This window comes from Anastrepha ludens, chromosome 4 (assembly GCF_028408465.1).
Source record: "Anastrepha ludens isolate Willacy chromosome 4, idAnaLude1.1, whole genome shotgun sequence".
Classification (NCBI taxonomy): domain Eukaryota; kingdom Metazoa; phylum Arthropoda; class Insecta; order Diptera; family Tephritidae; genus Anastrepha; species Anastrepha ludens.
Genome location: NC_071500.1, coordinates 11,884,321 through 11,890,674, shown reverse-complemented (window position 1 = coordinate 11,890,674; position 6,354 = coordinate 11,884,321).

The following is a 6,354-nucleotide window of genomic DNA, read 5'->3' as shown; positions in this document are numbered from 1 at the left end:
GAACCTCAATTATGCCTCAGCGTCATCAAAAAATCGGACCATCAGATGGAGGTGTGCCGCCGAGGCCGCGGAGACCGTTTGGCCGATATTTTGTTCCATGCGTAATTGAGTCATACCAATATTATCATAATAAAGAAAAATGATAATAATTTCTTAAAAAAATTGTATTTGATTCAAAATCAATACCGGCCATTTAAACTTAACCACCCGTTAGATAAGGAACAATTTGCATTTGGTGGTCTTTGGAGGTATGCCGCCGAGGCCGTGGCGGCTATTTGGCCAATATTTTATTTTATACGTAATTGAACTTTACCAATATTATCATAATAAAGAGAAATGATAATAATTTCTGAAAGAAATTGTATTTTATTCAAAATCAACACCGGGCCTTGAAACTTAACCACCCTTTATATATAAAAGTTCACTCATGCTTAGAATAACGCACTTCCTAGTTCTGACTCACGTCAACTACATCCTAAAGAGTCTGTGAACTTAGAGTGAGCTTCAAGCAAACGTCATATGCATACTTCATCACATTAAAAATATCACAAAAAAAAACCTGGCCAATTAATAACTTCCATTTCATTTTCTCATAAATGTTAAACTGAGCTGAATGAATAGACTCTTGTGGTGATTCATAGAATAAAGCAACGCGTCTACATTAAAACTATCCATCAGTTCATCATTTCTTTTGATTTAATTACCTTCTCTGGCTGTGCGCCTGCGTGGCTGCCGAGAAATTTTATTAACCAGCTAATATGTAAATGTCCATTAGAAGCAAAGAAGCTATTCAGTAATTTTTTCTCATTTTCCTTGGCAATAGCGTCTCGTCAACCCACAGATATCAGAAATCTGCCCACACTCTTCATAAAAAGTTATAACGGCAATAAAATGGATTGGCCAATTTGTGAGTAACAAATATTAGAAACTGCTGTTGAAGATATAAGGCATGGGAAGAGTATAATTAAAATAACGCAGTACGTTAAATTTAAACTGTTATTTATGAAAATAAAATATGGTACGCTTGCATCACTTATTGGGAAGTGATGAGTGGAAAAGGTATGATTTCCTAAAACACAAATGCTCATGAAGGAGGAAGAGTCTACTTGTAATTAATTAACCATCAAAAACATTCACAGATATGTATAGGTATGTATATATGTGTTGCTGTGCATATCCATAAGCTGACATCGTTGGTGAGAATTTGTAGGCGTCACTGGCATTTCATTATACAAACATATTTACGTGCATGCCTGTTTACATGAGCGACAGCGTTTTATGCAACTAGTAAAAAGAGCACAAGAAGAAGATAAGAGTTCACATATAGCAGTAATAACCTGTGCTGCAGTATTTATATGAAAGTTTATTGATGTTGTGAGGTTAACTTGTCTAATAAACATTTTTTACTGCAATCAACTTACAGATACTCGTACATCAAAAACAATCAAAAGGCCTTTCTTGTCAGCAAAGTATTTTAAGGGAATGGAAGAAATAAATTTGTAGCTCATTGAACTCTTTGAAAAATTGTGTTATATGCATTGTATTTTGTGTTAAATGTACTGGAAGAGCTCGTTTTTCGAAAATTCTCACGCTCATGAACACAAAAAATGTATGTGTATAGGTCAAACAATATGAAACATACGATTTACCCTCTCTTTCTTCTTAGCAGCACAGTCCTTGGTGAACCATTGCTTCATAAACAACCTTTCGCCACCCGTCTCGATCTAAGGCTACTTCCCTTAACCGCCGCACGTTCAGCTTTGCAAGGTCATCTTCAACGTCATCGAGCCATCTCTTTCTGGGGCGTCTTCTTCTTCAGCCTCCAACAGGCGCAATTCAACTGCCTTTCCAGTTGTTCTCTCCTTGAGCATTGTACACACGTGTCCAAGACATCTTATCTTCTTATCAACACCATCGAACGACGTCTGAAGGAGGCGTACATGTCCTACCATCCCACATCGTCATAACCACTGCTCTCAGAAAAACACATTGAGAAACAACAAAACAAGAAAATGGGGTCACAGTAATGGACTAACCTTCCTAGTCCCCAGACGCCAACCTCATTCAAAATGTATGGGAATTATGAAAATGCATCTTGCCAGGAGGCCAGTCCATGATTTAAAGTAACTAGTATGTCAAGTTCGCTAAATCTGGTCCTCTTTGTCGGCGAGGTACACAGAAAAGCCGAGAAGATGCCAGGCTATATTTGAAAGCGATGACGACTACTCGACTTATTGAGTAATTGCGTCTCATAGTTTTCTACATACTTTCATGTAAAAAAAAATTAAAATGTGTATCTTTAATACTTCATGAATAATCGCTGTTCTTTTTTCTGACACAGACTGTATATCAATAGGTTAATCAATTTTATATTTGCCGTTACTGTTTACAACCTCTTCCCACCTCTCGAACAATTTATTGATGCCGTTCCACCAAAAATCACCTAGTCTGGTGTTTGACACCAGTTGAGCCAGTTTTTAAGGACCTCTTTGTCATCGAAGGTAACGCCCTTCATATAGTTTCACAGTTATTCGGTCGGTCCAGAGAATACGGCGAATGCTGAAGAACCTCCCATTTGAGTTCTCAGAGTGCGACTTTGACGACTTGTGCAGCATGGGGCCTGGCGTTGTCGTGAAGGAGTAGGGTGTGACCATGCCGATCAGGTCTTTTCAGCCTCATCCACGCGGTGTAGCTTGGTAAGGTTGAACTTCTTGTTGACCGTGGCGTTCTTTTCGAGCATTTGCCAGTGCACCATACGCTCCCAGTCCCACCAAACACTTATCATGATCTTCTTTGGACGAAGATCAGGCTTGACCATCGGATTTAGCGTATCTCCGGGTGGCTTTATTCCTTTTCTTCACATTGATGTATAGAAACCACTTCACTTATGATTGCGCGTTGCTCGATGGCGAGCGAGATGCTGACAAGCAATTCGAAGGCGACTTGTTTTGTTTTTTTCGTTGAGCTCGTGAGACACACATTTTTTTTTAACTCCCATTGAATGAAAGTGATTGAGAATCGTTTTATGATCGAAGTTCATTTGATCTGCCAATTAACGACTGATTTAGGGACTGGTTTGATTTTAGATGCTCTTCATCGAAGTCACCGCCTCCCGCAGCGGTTTGTGTCATCGACGTCAAATTCGCCATTTTTTTCTTCCCAAACCATTTTCGTGCTGTAGTGTCGCATATTGTTCATGAAATAACATATGATACTGCGTGCACTGAATAAAAGCTTGATTGGAGGAATTGTAGTTTATAACTACATCCACTATTTAGCTTATGGGGGGCAGCTCCTCTAGACAACGAGTTTTTCCATCATTTTTTGCAAAAAAATGAGAGCATTTATTATCTGAAAATAAATTACATAATAACATTCACGCTTAAAAGAAAGGGTGGTTAAATCTTAGGGGCCGATGTTGAATGTAAACCACACCTAAGCGTCAAGTTTTTTACGCATTTTCTTTGTCATTTTTAAATTTCAGACCAACCTAATTTGAATCAAGGAAAGACACAAAATCAAGCAACGCGTTAAAGTTATTCAGGCTTAATATCAAAACGGGCGTTCAAATCAAAATGCATATCGCGCACTTTGTGATTTTTCGGTCAATTTAATCGTCCAAATATGCGTACAATCGGAAAAATTGTGCAAAAGTTTGAGCAAACCGGGTCTGTAGGAGATATGAAAACACCAGTGCAGTCTCGTACAGCTCGTACTGCAGAAAATATTGCTGCTGTTCGCGATAGAGTGGCTGAAGAGCCGTCCACCTCAACTCGTCGTCGTGCCCAACAATTGCACCTTTCACGCTCGTCGTTGATGAACATTATGCATAAAGACTTGCATTTACACGCTCACAAGGTGCAATTGACTCAAGAACTAAAGCCTCTTGACCATTTCAAGCGTCGTCAATGGTCAGAATGGTGGCAGGAAATGGCAACAGTGAATGACCAATTTTCGTAGAAAATCATCTTCAGTGATGAGGCACATTTTCACCTCAGTGGATTCGTCAATAAGCAGAATTGCCGCATTTGGGCGAATGATAATCTAAGAGTGATTCCCGAAAACCAATGCACCCACAAAGAGTGACTGTTTGGTGCGGTTTATGGGCCGGCGGCATCATCGGGCCGTATTTTTTCCAAAATGAGGCCGGTCAGGCAGTTACTGTGAATAGTGTTCGCTATCGTGAGATGATAACGAACTTTTTATGGCCCGAATTGGAAGATATGGATGTGGATGATATGTGGTTTTAACCGAACGGTGCCACTTGTCACACAGCTAACGAAACAATGGCTCTTTTGGGCGAAAAATGTGATGGCCGAATAATCTCACGTCGCGGCGATGTCAATTGGCCGCCAAGATCATGTGATTTGACGCCGTTGGACTTTTTTCTTTGGGGTTATTTGAAAGAAAAGGTTTGCATAGATAAGCCAGCAACAATTCAAGATCTAAAGGATGAGATAATTCGGCACATTAACGGCATACAACCTCAATTATGCCTCAGCGTCATCGACATTTCGAAAATTAGGACCATCGGATGGAGGTGTGCCGCCGAGGTCGCGGCGGCCATTTGGCCGATATTTTGTTCCACACGTAATTGAACCGTACCAATATTATCATAAAAAAGAGAAATGACAAAAATGTCCTAAAAAAATTGTATTTTATGCAAAAGCAATACCGGCCCTTAAAGCCTAACCACCCTTTAGAAAAAAATTTTTGAAAAAAAAGCTGGTGCTCAAAAGCCTGCTCAAACGCGGCTCCTTTAATTTGTGCTGTGGAATGTACAGCCTCTTGTAATCAACTGAAATCAACGAATCAAAAATTTGTCCTCTTTGTGCTTACCCATTTTTAACAAAAAAAAAAAGAAATCATGAAAATTTGAAGTGAAAAAGAAAAAAATACACTTTTTTCATACACAAATTTATCAACACAATATTTTTAGTGATAATCAATATACAATTTGAGGTACATGCAAAGGCCAATATGTTGAAGAATATCCCTGTAACATTTTAATTTGGTATCTTGATTACTTTTCGAGTTATATTCGGTAGCGCGGGAAAGGAGGTATTTCGAGAAAAAAGGCAATTAAAGATTTCGTTCTTACTCATCTTTCGTTCGAAGCTCATCACGTCACTGACTTTATAGAGACTTTTTAGACTTTCAATAAAGCTTAAAATCTTAAAAAGATATTCATTAGATTGTAAATGAATTTTTAAAGCAAAACAAAAAGAATGGAAAATTTGAAAGTGCTGGCGGAGCTGCCCCCTTAACTACTGCTATTTCATTTCATTAAATTTGTCACTTCCACCTACGTACATATGAATTTAGGTATGCAATAAGAATAAGGTAAAAAGTGGAACTGAGCCATACAAGTATTTGCAACATATTAGTACACCTGTGCAACATATTTATCTTAACAACAAATCATGTTTGCCCAGCATTTCATTCATGTGCTCATAGTACACTCGCATGCACCTTTATTCCCCCTCCCACCTACTGAAGCCATATATCAAATGTTGCCTTGCATTTAGGGCTATCTCCATAAATCATATGACTTCCTTATACAAACGAAAGGCCCGACACATATGTCCGTACAAATAGCTAAGTCGCGACAAGTGGAAGCCACCCGCTCACATACAATTCTCCTTCAACAAATAAGAGTATCTGCGTGTGTGTGTGTGTGTGTGTGTGCAGTTGGAAAAGGCAATTGGCGTCACTTGCCGACAAGCAAAAATGAAATGCAGCCAAAGAAAAAAGCTTTATCGATTTACGGCAACTTGAAAAGGTGGCTGCTGTTCAACTGTTTGTTGCACAGCACAAACCGACGCCAATCAGCCGTGAATGGGCCGCAACAACAGTGCTAATAGAAGTAGCCGCGACAGCAATCAAATATAGCAACAAATGTTAGCGAGGCAGGAGTTGTAGCGCCGCAAATGCGACCATTTGTAATGGTAATAACGGCAGCGCTGGCAGCAGCGGCAGTAACGGTGATGCTGCGCATAAGCTTCATTATGGCAACGACGACAGCTACAACAACAATGGGGGTGCACTAACTGTGCAGCCATAAATGCACAGGCGGCAACAATAATTGTGGCAGCCTTAGCGGCCGGCGGTAGCAGGTCCTTGTTGCTTAACGCGCACTGACAAGATATGAATCGGAAATTTTTTATTCATATCACGATTGAAATATTTTTTTTTTTCATATTTTTTTTCGATTTTCGATACATACATACGTACTGTGCCGCTCTCTTGCTGTCAGCAAATAATGCAACTATTGTAACTAAATATGTGCATGTAAGCGTGTGTGTGTGTGTGTGCATTTACGTGAACGTGCAGCATTTCTACAAGCTTTGATAT